Below are 17,242 nucleotides of genomic sequence, written 5' to 3'. Positions count from 1 at the left end.
TTATGTGAGTGACTGTACATATGAACATACATATTTTGTATTTATTTGAGTATTTATCCTGGCACTACAATTTTTACAAAATTATTTTATAGTACCAGTAAAGAATGTAAAAGTGAATTACAATAATAATAATAACAATGTAAATAATTAAATTAATTATGTGAAAATTACTTATTACAAAAACTTAAAAGTAAAGTATCATACAAAGTAGAAAAGACAATAGATTTAAATTAAATAAAACCTGATCCAACAAAAAGTTATAGGGTAGGTTATCTTTTATAATTATGTTATTATTCGCTATCATCACTTTCATTCGATGAGTCACTTGTGGAATAGTCATGAACATCAGCAACACTACTGTGAAAGCTTGAAACAACTGGGGTATTCATTGACTCCTCAACATTATCAGAGGACAGTAAATTTAAGACTTCTGAGGTCAGACTTTTAAATTTTTTCTTAGGTATCTCCCTAAAACTGTTAACTAAAGTATCCGATGTTATAAGCAACATATTCATAAGATCTCTATTCGTGGCTTCACGTGACTGCTTTTGTGTGTTATCATCCCTGAATCGTCTCAAATCTTTGTTACGGGCTTCCTGTGCTTCCTCAGAAAGTTGACCAATAGGTAAAATTGTTGATTTTGTAATATCAGTACTATGCACTAAGATTTTATGAACTGTAACAGGCATATTAAATCATAGATAGAGATCTATGTAATGTTTTTTAGTCTCGACCGCAAATTTTTCAAATCTTTGGATATTTATATTGTACCCAGATGCTAATGCGCGAAGGAGAGTGTCGAATTTTTTGATAAGCGTTACATCCAATCCCGTTATCTCAGCACTAGCCTCAGAATTTTCGAAAAACCTACGAGCAGTGTTGCCGTTATTGGTATTGCCGAAACCTGGTTTTGGTTTATCTACTATCAATCCAAGTACACTTTTAAATTTATTCTGGATTTCGTTGGAACGTAGCTTTACACTCTCTTTATCTGCCTCATTCCTAAGCTGCCATTTTTTTACTTCGAGGCGATAACTTATGTGAAGCAAGCATTCAAAACATCTTATCCATGCATGGAGAGTAGACAAACCAAAACCAAGATTATCTCGGTTAGGCGTAAAGTCCCGTAACTCATTATTCATATCTTTTGGAGTGGCACCACCAATATAACACTTTTGTGCGGAAGAAGTTTCAGTCAAAGCATTGCAAACTTTTCCGTCAATCATTGTTAGAAGCATATTGTGATTTACGGAAACTTCGTATTCTTCGAGCATGTTCTTTGTTGGCAACAACGCATTTATTTCCTCTAAAACTTTGTTCGTTTCAAAAACAATAAAATCTTTTGTTTCTTTAGAAAAAATAAATTTAATTGGACGACAATACATGGTAGAAGAAGGTCGAGGATTCTGCCAAACAATGTTACCTTTTTTATCCTGTAATTGAAGAGGAACGAAAGAAAATATAAACAAAAACTCATCAGTGTCAGAACTGCATGTAAACTTTTGCTTATATGTGCTATGGCCAGAGCTTCCATCGCAACCCCACTTGCTGATTAAAGTATACGTCAAGTTTGTAGGTAATAAACTAACAAAGACTTCTTGATTTGCTAAAACTAAACGCTCAACAGTTTTATCTAATACGGACTGGACTTTAATTTCCGCACGTGTTTCACCCACATCAATTTCATTTGGATAGCATTCTGTCTTAGCTTTTCTTAGACTATAAAATGATGGATACACCTTATGGCCTGCATTGGTGCTCCACTTCCGAGTCGTTTTGTACCCATGAGTCGTCGACTTGCTATCTACGTAGTATGCTAAAGCTTCTACATTGCTCAAGCATCTTGCATCTGGCTCACATGTCATCTTTTTGCCGGATATTTGAGTGGTTTCCTGTGATTTTTTTATAATGTTAGCAACATTTCTGTTGCCGGACATACGCGTTGATACTTCTGTATCAGGCAACAAAAAGGCAACTCTTAGAGACCAATTGTACAGCGAACAACGGAACATTCATATGGCTCAGCAGCTAAAGACATCTGCCTTTGCACTGATGTGAATGTTGGAGATTCGAGTTCAACGCTCAGCTCCCGAAAAGCTAGCTGATGAAGAAGTGAAATTCAGAAACATGTCCTAGTAACCATCGCCGTTTGTAAACTTACAATTTTTCGCTAATATCGAGAAAAAATACCTTTTCTTCTTAATAACGGATTGTTAAATATATTGAAAATACTGTAATTGCGAAAGATTTACTATTAAAAAATTTTACTTACCTTCGAGCTTAGAATCCATCAAAAAAATTATATAAAAGTGTTCACTTAAAATAAATATGAAGCTTAATATTCAACAAGAATTTTGCTAATTAATCAATGCATTTTACGGCCACTCCTACCTTCTTACTTCAATTACTCAATATATATGAGCAAAAATATCAAAAAAAAAAAGCAAAAATCCCGTTATCTTGTTTGTTTTCTTTCATTTCTCATTACACTTTTCTTGGAATAAGAACTTTGTTTTTGTCCAGCTAGCTTGTTTTACCCGAAACACTGTGCATTGGCGGGTTAAATAAGTAAAATGTTTCAAAACGGTAACGTTTTCCAATAGTTAACGGGTTTTTTTAAAACAAACGGTTTCAGAACAGTTAACACCTTTAGAACAACTAACCGGTTCAAAAGAACAAGTGGGTAAGAAAAGAACTGGTTCAAAAAAATGTACCTATTTTAAAAACATAACAAGTTTAATAAAAGAAGCCAGTTCAAAATAGATATATAACCAGTTAAAGAATGTATAAAATTGAAACCGTATAAAATAAGTAACCGGTTCAAAAAAGTAATCGGATTTAAAAATGCTGGTGTCAAAAAATTGGCGTTATAACCCCGGAACCGGTTACAAAAATTGTATTTTTTAAATCACCGCTACAATATAAGTGATATTCTCAGGGCCTAAAACGCCGTATTTCAATAGAAGTTTTCAAAAGTAGTTTTTCCACTTAGGGTCGCCACCTTACCTTATTAATTTTTATACTCAGCTGAGCAGAGCTCACGAAGTATATTAAATTAAAAAAGGAATTAATTTAGCCATGTCCGTCCGTCCGTCCGTCCGTAAACACGATAACTTGAGTAAATTTTGAGCTATCTTGATGAAATTTGGTATGTAGGTTCCCGGGCGCTCATCTCAGATCGCTATCTAAAATAAACGAAATCGGACTACAACCAGGCCCACTTTTTCGATATCGAAAATTTCGAAAGACAGAAAAAGTACGATAATTCATTACCAAAGACGGATAAAGCGATGAAACTTGGTAGGTGCGTTGACCTTATGACGCAAAATAGAAAATTAGTAAAATTTTAGACAATGGGCGTGGAACCGCCCACTTTTAAAACAAGGTAATTTAAAAGTTTTGCAAGCTGTAATTTCCCAGTCGTTGAAGATATCATGATGAAATTTGGCAGGAACGTTACTTCTATTACTATATGTATGCTTAGTAAAAATTAGCGAAATTGGAGAACGACCACGCCCACTTAAAAAAAAAAAATTTTTAAGTCATATTTTAACAAAAAATTTTATATCTTTACAGTATATAAGTAAATTATGTCAACATTCAACTCCAGTAATGATATGGTGCAACAAAATACAAAAATAAAAGAAAATTTCAAAATGGGCGTGGTTTCGCTCTTTTTCATTTAATTCGTCTAGAATAGTTTTAAGGTCATAAGTCGATCAAAAATTTACCAATGTATGTGAAATTTGGTAGGTGCATAGATTCTGTGACGATAACTGTTTTCTGTGAAAATGGGCGAAAGCGGTTGAAGCCACGCCCAGTTTTTATACACAGTTTACCGTCTGTCCTTCCGCTCGGCCGTTAACACGATAACTTGAGCAAAAATCGATATATCTTTACTAAACTCAGATCACGTATTTATCTGAACCCACTTTATCTTGGTATAAAAAATAGCCGAAATCCGACTATGACCACGTCCACTTTTTCGATATCCAAAATTACGAAAAATGAAAAAAATGCCATAATCTGTACCAAATATGAAAAAAGAGATGAAACATGCTAATTGGATTGGTTTATGGACGCAAAATATAACTTAAAAAACAACTTTGTAAAATGGGTGTGTCACTTACCATATTAAGTAGAAGAAAATGAAAAAGTTCTGCAGGGCGAAATCAAGGCCCTTGGAATCATGGCAGTAATACTGTTGGTGGTACTACATATATAAATAAATTAGCGGTACCCGACAAATGATGTTCTGGGTCACCCTGGTCCACATTTTGTTCGATATCTCGAAAACGCCTTCACATATACAACTAAGGGCCACCCCTTTTAATCCTCTCATTAGTACCTTTAATTTGATACCCTTGTCATACAAACACATTCTAGAGTCAATAGGCGATATCCCGAAATGGCGTCCACCTATAGAACTATGGCCCACTCCCTTTTAAAATACTCTTTAATACCTTCCATTTGAAACCAATGTCATACAAACACATTCCAGGGTTACCCTAGGTTCATTTTGCTAAATGGTGATTTTCCTTATTTTGTCTCCAAAGATCTCAGCTGAGTATGTAATGTTCGGTTACACCCTAACTTAGCCTTCCTTATTTGTTTTTTGTATATCCACTAATATATAGAATCAACTCAATCGAACTAAATACAATTGTATGTATTGATTGCATAATTTATTACTAGCCTTTATTTAGGTGTTGCCACCAATTTTTTTTAAAGCTTGCCACCTATTTTAAATTTTTAAGCAATTTAAGGGAATATGCTATTATGGTCAGAAAACAACTGGTGTTTTAAGTCGAATTTCCTTAGAAATATTTTTAAATCGGATTGATACCTAGAATTGCCACCTTACATTATTACATGTACATGAGGGTTGTCCTTACAAATTCAATTTACGCTTTTTTCCAATCTCACCCCTCAAATGGTAATACCAATGTCATAAATATCACACGCGTATACATTATAGTCCCGATTGAACAAGGTTAAAGTGATCAAAGTTAAGTATATTCTATGGAGACAGAATAAATCAAAATAGATTTTTCTTTTATCATATACCCAAAATAGAATTTCGCTATTAGATAAAAGAATAAATTATTTTAATTTTTTTAGTTTGTTTAGAAAACACTTCTCTTTTATCTTTATGCGCACCTTTTTTGTATCGGGACCCAAATTATCATGTTATATTTATGAATTTAGTATTCCCGTTTGAAAAAAAACGTAAATGTACACGGACCACCCTAATGTACATATTCCTTTGGTTGTCCACTTCAATCTCGGAATGGGCTTTGCCCATTAAAACGAAACTTGCTACCTATGTATATATATATCATTAAAGGTGCTCCCACATATGATATACTAGCCTTTACCCGCGGCCCCGTCCGCAAGGAGAAAATTAAATATATGGGATATTCACGTTAGCCTGCTTATCAAGTTATCTGTTTAACAAGTAAGGAAGGTTAAGTTCGGGTGTAACCGAACATTACATACTCAGTTGAGAGCTATGGTGACAACATAAGGGAAAATAACCATGTAGGAAAATGAACCGAGGGAAACCCTGGAATGTGTTTGTATGACATGTGTATCAAATGGAAGGCATTAAAGAGTATTTTATGAGGGAGTGCGCCATAGTTCTATAGGTGGACGCCATTTAGGGATATAGCCATAAAGGTGGATCAGGGTTGACTCTAGAATGCGTTTGTACGATATGGGTATCAAATGAAAGGTATTAATGAGTATTTTAAAAGGGCGTGGACCTAAGTTCTATAGATGGACGCCTTTTCGAGATATCGCCGTAAAGATGGACCAGGGGTGACTCTAGAATGCGTTTGCACAATATGGACATCAAACGAAAGGTGATAATGAGTATTTTAAAAGGGAGTGGGCCTTAGTTCTATAGGTGGACGCCGTTTCGAGATATCGTCATAAAGGTGGACCAGGGGTGACTCTAGAATGCGTTTGTACGATATAGGTATCAAATGAAAGGTGTTAATGAGTATTTTAAAAGGGAGTAATCCTTAGTTCCATAGGTGGACGCCGTTTCGAGATATCGCCATAAAGGTGGACCAGGGGTGACCCTAGAATTAGTTTGTACAATATGGGCATCAAACGAATGGTGTTAATGAGTATTTTAAAAGGGAGTGGGCCTTAGTTCTATAGGTGGATGCCGTTTCGAAATATCGCCATAAAAGTGGACCAGGGGTGACTCTAGAATGTGTTTGTACGATACGGATATCAAATTAAAGGTATTAATGAGGATTTTAAAAGGGAGTGGTGGTTGTTGTATAGGTGGTCGCCTTTTCGAAATATCGCCATAAAGGTGCACCAGGGGTGACTCTAGAATGCGTTTGTACGATATGGATATCAAATTAAAGGTATTAATGAGTATTTTAAAAGGGAGTAATCCTTAGTTCCATAGGTGGACGCCGTTTCGAGATATCGCCATAAAGGTGGACCAGGGGTGACCCTAGAATTTGTTTGTACAATATGGGTATCAAAAGAAAGGTGTTAATGAGTATTTTAAAAGGGAGTAATCCTTAGTTCCATAGGTGGACGCCGTTTCGAGATATCGCCATAAAGGTGGACCAGGGGTGACCCTAGAATTTGTTTGTACAATATGGGTATCAAAAGAAAGGTGTTAATGAGTATATTAAAAGGGTGTGGGGCTTAGTTCTATAGGTGGACACCTTTTCGGAATATCGCCACAAAGGTGGACCAGGGGTGACTCTAGAATGTGTTTGTACGATATGGGTATCAAATTAAAGGTATTAATGAGGGTTTTAAAAGGGAGTGGTGGTTGTTGTATAGGTGGTCGCATTTTCGAGATACCGCCATAAAGGTGGACCAGGGGTGACCCTAGAATTTGTTTGTACAATATGGGCATCAAAAGAAAGGTGATAATGAGTATTTTAAAAGGGAGTATTCCTTAGTTCCATAGGTGGACGCCGTTTCGAGATATCGCCATAAAGGTGGAGCAGGGGTGACCCTAGAATTTGTTTGTACAATATGGGTATCAAAAGAAAGGTGTTAATGAGTATATTAAAAGGGTGTGGGGCTTAGTTCTATAGGTGGACACCTTTTCGGAATATCGCCACAAAGGTGGACCAGGGGTGACTCTAGAATGTGTTTGTACGATATGGGTATCAAATTAAAGGTATTAATGAGAGTTTTAAAAGGGAGTGGTGGTAGTTGTATATGTGAAGGCGTTTTCCAGATATCGACCAAAATGTGGACTAGGGTGACCCAGAACATTATCGGTTGGATACCGCTAATTTATTTATATATGTAATACCTGGCAAGATTTTAAGGGTGTTGTATTTTGCCCTGCAGAACCTTTTCATTTTCTTCTACTTAATATGATAGGTGTCACAACCATTTTATAAAGTTTTTTCTAAAGTTATATTTCGCGTCAATAAAACAATCCAATTACCTTACCATGTTTCATCCCTTTTTTCGTATTTGGTATAGAATTATGGCATTTTTTTCATTTTTCGCAATTTTCGATAACGAAAAAGTGGGCGTGGTCATAGTCGGATTTCGTTCATTTTTCATACCAAGGTAAAGTGGGTTCAGATAAGTACGTGAACTGAGTTTAGTAAAGATATATCGATTTTTGCTCAAGTTATCGTGTTAACGGCCATGCGGAAGGACAGACGGACGACTGTGTATAAAAAATGGGCGTGGCATCAACCGATTTCGCCCATTTTCACAAAAAACAGTTAACGCCATAAAATCTATGCCCCTACCAAATTTCAAAACGATTGGTTAATTTTTGTTCGATTTATGGCATTAAAAGTATCCTAGACAAATTAAATGAAAAAGGGCGGAGCCACGCCCATTTTTAAATTTTCTTTTATTTTTGTATTTTGTTGCACCATATCATTACTGGAGTTGAATCTTGACATAATTTACTTATATACTGTAAAGATATTAAATTTTTTGTTAAAATTTTACTTTAAAAAAATTTTTTTTTAAAAGTGGGCGTGGTCCTTCTCCGATTTTGCTAATTTTTATTAAGCGTACATACAGTAATAAGAGTAACGTTCCTGCCAAATTTCATCATGATATCTTCAACGACTGCCAAATTACAGCTTGCAAAAGTTTTAAATTACCTTCTTTAAAAAGTGGGCGGTGCCACGCCCATTGTCCAAAATTTTACTAATTTTATATTTTGCGTCATAAGTTCAACTCATCTACCAAGTTTCGTCGCTTTATCTGTCTTTTGTAATGAATTATCGCACTTTTTCGATTTTTCGAAATTTTCGATATCGAAAAAGTGGGCGTGGTTATAGTCCGATATCGTTCATTTTAAATAGCGATCTAAGATGAGTGCTCAGGAACCTACATACCAAATTTCATCAAGATACCTCAAAATTTACTCAAGTTATCGTGTTAACGGACGGACGGACGGACATGGCTCAATCAAATTTTTTTTCGATCCTGATTATTTTGATATATGGAAGTCTATATCTATCTCGATTCCTTTATATATGTACAACCAACCGTTATCCAATCAAACTTAATATACTCTGTGAGCTCTGCTCAACTGAGTATAAAAAGATGTTTCTGTCTAATACATTTTATTTTTTAATTGAGTAAAAAAAGAACTAAATGAGCTGATAACCTGATAGGATCCCCAAATGATCCCGAAATTATCCAGAAAAATCCACGAAATGACCCCGACGCTATCGCGGACAGATCCCGAAAATCATCTAGAAATGCCACGGAAGGGTGTCCAAAAGTTACCGGAATAGACCCAAAAAACCCGAAATGACAACGACACGATTCTAGACTTATCCAGAGAACCACAAAGAAATGATGCCTGAAGGGTACCAAAATGATCCCGAAAAAGTTCCGAAATGACCCTGACGGGCTCTGGGACGGTTCTCAAAAACCATCCAGAAAATATCCAGGAAGGGTCCTTAGGGGATCACGACGGATCGCGAAAACCATACAGAAATGATTCCGGAAGGGTCCCAAAATGATCCCGTATTAGTCCCGAAAAAGTCCTGAAATGACCCCGACGGGATTCCAGACGGATTCCGAAAACTATCCAGAAATGATGCCGGAAAGGTCCTCAAATGATCCCCTAATAGTCCCGAAATGACCCTGACGGGATCTCGAACGGACTCCTAAATGACCCTGACGGGATCCCGTACAGATCTCGAAATCCATCCAGAAATGATCTTGGAAGGGCCCAAAATAATCCCGAAACAATCTCTGAAAAGTCCAGAAATTACCCCGACGGGATCCCGCACGGATCCCAAAAACTATCCGGAAATGATGCCGGAATGTCCTCAAATGATCCCCTAATAGTCCCGAAATTACCGAAAACCATCTAGAAATGACCCCGACGGGATCCCAGACGGATCCTCAAAATCATATAGAAATGATGCCGGAAGGTACCCCAAATGATCCCGAAATGACCCTGGCAGGATCCCGTACGGATCCCGAAAACCATCCAGAAATGATGCCGAAAGGGTCCTCAAATCATCCCGTATTAGTCGAGAAAAAGCCCTGAATGGACCCCGTCGGGATCCCGGATGGATCCTCAAAACCATATAGAAATGATGCCGGAAGGTACCCCAAATGATACCGAAATAGTCCCGAAATGACCCTGGCAGGATCCCGTACGGATCCCGAAAACCATCCAGAAATAATGCTGAAAGGGTCCCCAAATCATCCCGTATTAGTCGAGAAAAAGTCCTGAATTGACCCCGTCGGGATCCCGGATGGATCCCGAAAACTATCCAGAAATGATGCCGGAAGGTATCCCGAAATAGTCCCGAAATGACCCTGACGGGATCCCGGACGGATCCCTAAAACCATCTAGAAATGGTGCCGGGAGGTACCTCAAATGATCCCGAAATAGTACCGAAATGACCTCGACGGGATCCCGGACGGATCCCGAAAACCATCTAGAAATGATGCCGGAAGGTACCCCAAATGATCCCGAAATGACCCCGACTGGATACCGGACGGATCCCGAAAACCATCCAGAAATGATGCCGAAAGCGTTCCCAAATGATCCCGTATTAGTCGAGAAAAATTCCCGAAATGACCCCGACGGGATCCCGGACGGATTCTCAAAACCATATAGAAATGATGCCGGAAGGTACCCCAAAGGATCCCGAAATAGTCCCGTAATGAATCTGGCGGGATCCCGAACGGATCCCGTAAACCATCTAGAAATGGTGCCGGAAGGTATCTCAAATGATCCCGAAATAGTACCGAAATAACCCTGACGGGATCCAGGACGGATCCCGAAAACCATCTAGAAATGATGCCGGAAGGTACCCCAAATGATCCCGAAATAGTCCCGAAATGGCCCCGACGGTTTCACGGACGGATCCCGAAAACCATCCAGAAATGATGCCGAAAGCGTTCCCAAATGATCCCGTATTAGTCGAGAAAAATTCCCGAAATGACCCCGACGGGATCCCGGACGGATTCTCAAAACCATATAGAAATGATGCCGGAAGGTACCCCAAAGGATCCCGAAATAGTCCCGTAATGAATCTGGCGGGATCCCGAACGGATCCCGTAAACCATCTAGAAATGGTGCCGGAAGGTATCTCAAATGATCCCGAAATAGTACCGAAATAACCCTGACGGGATCCAGGACGGATCCCGAAAACCATCTAGAAATGATGCCGGAAGGTACCCCAAATGATCCCGAAATAGTCCCGAAATGGCCCCGACGGTTTCACGGACGGATCCCGAAAACCATCCAGAAATGATGCCGAAAGCGTCCCCAAATGATCCCGTATTAGTCGAGAAAAAGTCCCGAAATGACCCCGACGGGTTCCCGGACGCATCCCGAAAAGCATCCAGATATGATGCCGAAAGTGTCCCCAAATGATCCCGTATAAGTCGAGAAAAAGTCCCGAAATGACCAAGACGGGATCCCGGCCGGATACCGAAAACCATCCAGAAATGATGCTGAAAGCGTCCCCAAATGATCCCGTATTAGTCGAGAAAAAGTCCCGAAATGACCCCGACGGGTTCCCGGACGGATCCCGAAAAGCATCCAGATATGATGCCGAAAGGGTCCCCAAATGATCCCGTATAAGTCGAGAAAAAGTCGCGAAATGACCAAGACGGGATCCCGGACGGATCCCGAAAACCATCTAGCAATGATGACGGAAGCTACCCTAAATGATCCTGTATTAGTCGAGAAGAAGTTCCGAAATTACCACGACGGGATCCCGAACGGATCCCGAAAACCATCTAGAAATGATGCCGGAAGGTACCCCAAATGATCCCGAAATAGTCCCGAAATGAGCCCGACGGGATCCCGGACGGATCCCGAAAACCATCCAGAAATGATGCCGAAAGCGTCCCCAAATGATCCCGTATTAGTCGAGAAAAAGTCCCGAAATGACCCCGACGGGTTCCCGGACGGATCCCGAAAAGCATCCAGATATGATGCCGAAAGGGTCCCCAAATGATCCCGTATAAGTCGAGAAAAAGTCCCGAAATGACCAAGACGGGATCCCGGACAGATCCCGAAAACCATCCAGAAATGATGCCGAAAGCGTCCCCAAATGATGCCGTATTAGTCGAGAAAAAGTCCCGAAATGACCCCGACGGGATCCAGCAAAGAACCCGAAAACCATCTAGAAATGATGCCGGAAGATACCCCAAATGATCCCGAAATAGTCCCGAAATGACCCCGACGGGATCCCGGACGGATCCCGAAAACCATCCAGAAATGATGCCGAAAGCGTCCCCAAATGATCCCGTATTAGTCGAGAAAAAGTCCCGAAATGACCCCGACGGGTTCCCGGACGGATCCCGAAAACCATCTAGCAATGATGACGGAAGCTACCCTAAATGATCCTGTATTAGTCGAGAAAAAGTCCCGAAATTACCACGACGGCAACCCGGACGGATCCAGAAAACCATCTAAAAATGAAGCCGGAAGGTACTCCAAATGATACCGAAATAGTCCCGAAATGACCCTGACAGGATCCCGGACGGATCCCGAAAACCATCTAGAAATGAAGCCGGTAGGTACCGCAAATGATCCCGAAATAGTACCGAAATGACCCTGACGGGTCCCGGACGGATCCCGAAAACCATCTAGCAATGATGCCGGAAGCTACCCGAAATGATCCCGTATTAGTCGAGAAAAAGTCCCGAAATTACCCCGACGGGATCCCGGACGGGTCCAGAAAACCGTCTAGAAATGAAGCCGTAAGGTACCCCAAATGATCCCGAAATAGTCCCGAAATGACCCTGATTGGATCCTGGACGGATCCCGAAAACCATCTAGCAATGATGCCGGAAGGTACCTCAAATGAACCCGTATTAGTCGAGAAAAAGTCCCAAAATTACCCTGAAAGGATCCCGAACGGATCCCGAAAACCATACAGAAATGATGCCGAAAAGGTCCCCAAATGATCCCGTATAAGTCGAGAAAAAGTGCCGAAATGACCAAGACGGGATCCCGGACGGATCCCGAAAACCATCGAGAAGTGATGCCGAAAGGGTCCCCAAATGATCCCGTATTAGTCGAGAAAGGGCCCCGATATGACCCTGACGGGATCCGGACGGAAACCGAAAACCATCCAGAAATGATGCCGAAAGGGTCCTCAAATGATCCCGTATCAGTCGAGAAAAATTCCAGAAATGACCCCGACGGGACCCGGACGGATCCCGAAAACCATCCAGAAAGGATACCGAAAGGGTCCCCAAATGATCTAGTCTTAGTCGAGAAAAAGTTCCGAAATGACCCCAACGGGATCCCGAAAACCGTCCAGAAATGATGCCGGAAGGGTCCCCAAATGATCGCGAAATAGTCCCGAAATGATCCCGGAATAGTCCCGAAAATGTCCCAAAATAATCCCGACGGAATCCCGGACGGATCCCGAAAACTATACACAAATGATCCCGGAAGGCTCCCAAAATAATCCCGGAATGGTCCCGAAAAAGTCCAGAAATGACCCCGGCGGGATCGCGGACGGATCCCGAAAACCATCCAGAAATGATCCCGGAAGGGTCTCGATATGACCCAAACGGGATTACAAATAGGGTGAAGATTATTATAAAACCATGTTAATAAGGCAACAGGCGCGTTGGAGCGAATGAAAAGTTACAAAGAAACATACAGGTAAAGCTAATAAAAGCGTGCTAATAAAAACAATTGAAGGAGGGCGGATGGCGGGAGTAGAGGAGAGGGCCACTGATCGTTTTTCCAAAATTGTTTAGATCTCGATCTGTATGAGCCAGATACCAAAAATTATTGATTTTAGGACAAAATTTACATTGAGTTATAACAATTTATAGATTTTGCACGAGAGGGGGAAGGAGGGGGGGGGGGGGGGGGGGGGTTGGGGGGTGGTGTATCACTGCTCACTTTGTAAGCCCTCGACTTATTTCACCCATTGAGTTTGTAATATTGGTGAAGGCCAGTATACGTAAAGTTATAATGTGTAAAAATTGTTAAAAAGTATCCATGTTCGAAAAAAATTTCGCCAGTAGCCTATTATCTCTGTCCCAAATTTCATCAAAATCCGTGAAGCCGTTCTGGCGTGATTCAGTCGCAAAGACAAAAAAATATAATAATTAAATTATAACTGTTCCTAGGGGGCGGAGACCACGCCCCTTTTGAAAAATATATAGCTAGTAGATCCTTCTAGACTATTGGCTATATGCATGCCAAATTTCATACAAATCCGTCCAGCCGTTCTTGCGTGATTGAGTCACAAAGACAAACGTCTGGACAAACATCCAAACATCCAAACATCTAAACATCCAAACATCCAAACATCCAAACTTTGCCATTTATAATATATACTAGCCTTTACCCGCGGCCCCGTCCGCAAGGAGAAATTTAAATATATGGGCTCTTCGCATTAGCCTGCTTATCAAGTTATCTGTTTAAAATTTTGTTTTCTGTCTAATGCATTTTATTTTTGAAATTGAGTAAAAAAAAGAACTAAATGAGCTGATAACCTGATAGGATCACAAATGATCCCGAAATTGTCCAGAAAAAGCTACGAAATGACCCCACGCTATAGCGGACGGATCCCCAAACCCATCCAGAAATGCCCCGGAAGGGTCTCCAAAAGTTCCCGGAAAAGTCCCAAAAAAACCCAAAATGACAACGACACGATTCCAGACGTATCCAGAGAACCACACAGAAATAATCCCTGAAGGTGTTCCAAAATGATCCCGAAAAGGTTCCGAAATGACCCTGACGGGCTCCAGGGCGGATCTCAAAAACCATTCCGAAAATATCCAGGAAGGGTCCCTAAATTATCCCGACATACTCCAGAAAAAGTTCCGAAATGGCTCCGAGGGGATCCACGATGGATCGCGAAAACCATACAGAAATGATCTTGGGAGGGTCCCAAAATGATCCCGAAATAGTCTCGGAAAAGTCCAGAAATTACCCTGACAGGATCCCGGACGAATCCTGAAAACCAATCTTAAATGATGCCGAAAAAGTCCCGAAATGACCCTGATGGGACCCGAAAGTATCCCGAAAACTATCCAGAAATGATGCCGGAAGAGCCCCCAAATGATCCCGAAAAGGTTCCCAAATGACCCCGACGAGATCCCGGACGGATACCGAAAACCATCCAGAAATGATGACGGTAGGTACCCCAAATGATCCCGAAAAAGTCCCCAAATGACCCCGACATACTCCAGAAAAAGTTCCGAAATGGCTCCGAGGGGATCCACGACGGATCGCGAAAACCATACAGAAATGATTCCGGAAGGATCCCAAAATGATCCCGAAATAGTGCGGAAATGACCCAGATGGGATCCCGCACAGATCCAGAAATGATTCCGAAAGGGTCCAAAAACTATCCCGGAAAAGTAACAAAAAATGCCGAAATGGCTCCTACGGCATCCCGGACGGATCCAGAAATGATCTCGGAAGGGTCCCTAAACGATCCCAAAATGGTCCCGAAATGACCCTGATGGATCCGGCAAACCATCAAGAAATTATGCCTGAAGGGTCCCCAAATGATCCCGAAATAATACAGTAAAAGTCACGAAACGACCCCTAGAGGATCCCCAAATGATCCCGTAATAGCCCCGAAAAGGTCCCGAAATAACCCCGACGGGATCCCGGACAAATCCCGAAAACCATCCAGAAATGATGCCGGAAGGGATCCCAAATGATTCCGAAAAAGTACCGCAATGATTCCGACGGGATCCCGAACGGATACCGAAAATCATCCAGAAGTGATGCCGGAAAGGTCCTCAAATGATCACCTAATAGTCCCGAAATGACCCTTAAGGGATCCTGGACGGATCCCGTAAACCATCCAGAAATGATCCCGATATAGTCCCGAAGAAGTCCTGAAATGACCCTGAGGGATCTCGAAAGCATCCCTAAATGACCCTGACGGGATCCCGGACAGATCCCGAAATCCATCCAGAAATGACCTTGGGAGGGACCCCAAATGATCCCGAAAAAGTCCCGTAATGATTCCGACGGGATCCTGAACGGATACCGAAAACCATCCGGAAGTGATGCCGGAAAGGTCCACAAATGATCACCTAATAGTCCCAAAATGATCCTGATGGCATCCCGGACTGATCCCGAAATCCATCCAGAAATGATCTTGGGAAGGCCCCAAAATGATCCCGAAATAGTCTCAGAAAAGTCCAGAAATTACCCTGACGGGATCCCGGACGCATCCTGAAAGCCATCCTTAAATGATCCCGGAAAAGTCCCGAAATGACCCTGACGGGATCCCGAAAGGATCCCGAAAACTATCCAGAAATGATGCCAGAAAGGTCCTCAAATGGTCTCCTAATAGTTCCGAAAAGACCCTGACGGGATCCCGAACGTATCCCGACAACTATCCAGAAATGATGCCGAAAGGGCCCGCAAATGATCCCGTATTAGTCGAGAAAAAGTCCCGAAATGACCCCGACGGGATGCCGGACGAATCCCATGTACCATCCAGAAATGATGCCGGAAGGGACCCCAAAGGATCCCGAAAAAGTCCCGCAATTATTCCGACGGGATCCTGAAAAGATACCGAAAACCATCCAGTAGTGATGCCGGAAAGGTCCTCAAATGATCACCTAATAGTCCCAAAATGACCCTGACGGCATCCCGGACAGATCCCGAAATCCATCCAGAAATGATCTTGGGAAGGTCCCAAAATGATACCGAAATAGTCTCGGAAAAGTCCAGAAATTACCCTGTCGGGTTCCCGGACGAATCCTGAAAGCCATCCTTAAATGATCCCGAAAAATTCTCGAAATGACCCTGACGGGACCCCGAAAACTATCCAGAAATGGTTCCGGAAGGTCCTCAAATGATCCCCTAATAGTCCCGAAATGACCGTGATGGGATCCCGGACGGATCCCGAAAACCATCCAGAAATGATACCGAAAGGGTTCTCAATTGATCCCGTATTAGTCGCGAAAAAGTCCCGAAATGACTCCGACGGGATCCCGGACGGATCCCGAAAACCATCCAGAAATGATGCCGGAAGAGCCCCCAAATGATCCCGAAAAAGTCCCCAAATGACCCCGACGAGATCCCGGACGGATCCCGAAAACCATCCAGAAATGATGCCGTAAGAGCCCCCAAATGATCCCGAAAAAGTCCCCAAATGACACCGACGGGATCCCGGGCGGATCCCGAAAACCATCAAGAAATGATGCCGGTAGAGCCCCCAAATGATCCCGAAAAAGTCCCCAAATTACCCCGACGAGATCTCGGACGGATCCCGAAAACCATCCAGAAATGATGCCAAAAGGGTCCCCAAATGATCCCGTATTAGTTGCGAAAAAGTGCCGAAATGACCCCGACGGGATGCCGGACGAATCCCGAAGACCATCCAGAAATGATGCCTAAAGCGACCCAAAATAACCCCGAAAAAGTCCCGTAATGATCCCGGCAACCATCAAGAACTTATCTCTCGAAGGTACGCAAATGATCCCGAAAGTACCCCGACGGGATCCCGGACGGATCCCGAAAATCATCCAGAAATGATGCCGGAAGGGTCCCCAAATGATCGCGAAATAGTCCCGAAATGATTCCGGAATAGTCCCGAAAATGTCCCAAAATAACCCCGACGGGATCCCGGACGGATCCCGAAAACTATACAGAAATGATCCCGGAAGGGTCCCAAAATGATCCCGAAATAGTCCCGAAAAAGTCCCGAAATTACCCCGGCGTAATCCCGGACCGATCCCAAAAACCATCCAGAAATGATCCCATAAGGGTCTCGATATGACCCTTACGGGATTACAA

At 42.0% G+C, this 17,242-nt stretch overlaps 2 protein-coding genes across 5 annotated transcripts in view; one reads left to right on the top strand and one right to left on the bottom strand.

Moving 5' to 3' along the window:
* The window catches only part of Su(var)2-10 (E3 SUMO-protein ligase Su(var)2-10), a 274,287-nt gene that overhangs the window by 1,490 nt on the left and 255,555 nt on the right, over positions 1 to 17,242 (bottom strand). The gene's annotated exons all lie outside the window — the stretch shown is intronic.
* Positions 1 to 17,242, top strand: part of LOC137244945 (uncharacterized) — an 89,781-nt gene that overhangs the window by 29,914 nt on the left and 42,625 nt on the right. The window lies entirely within an intron of this gene.

Source organism: Eurosta solidaginis, chromosome 3 (genome assembly GCF_040869045.1).
Source record: "Eurosta solidaginis isolate ZX-2024a chromosome 3, ASM4086904v1, whole genome shotgun sequence".
NCBI classification, from domain to species: Eukaryota; Metazoa; Arthropoda; class Insecta; order Diptera; family Tephritidae; genus Eurosta; species Eurosta solidaginis.
Note: the sequence above shows the minus strand (reverse complement) of the source record. Positions and strands in the feature narration are given on the sequence as shown.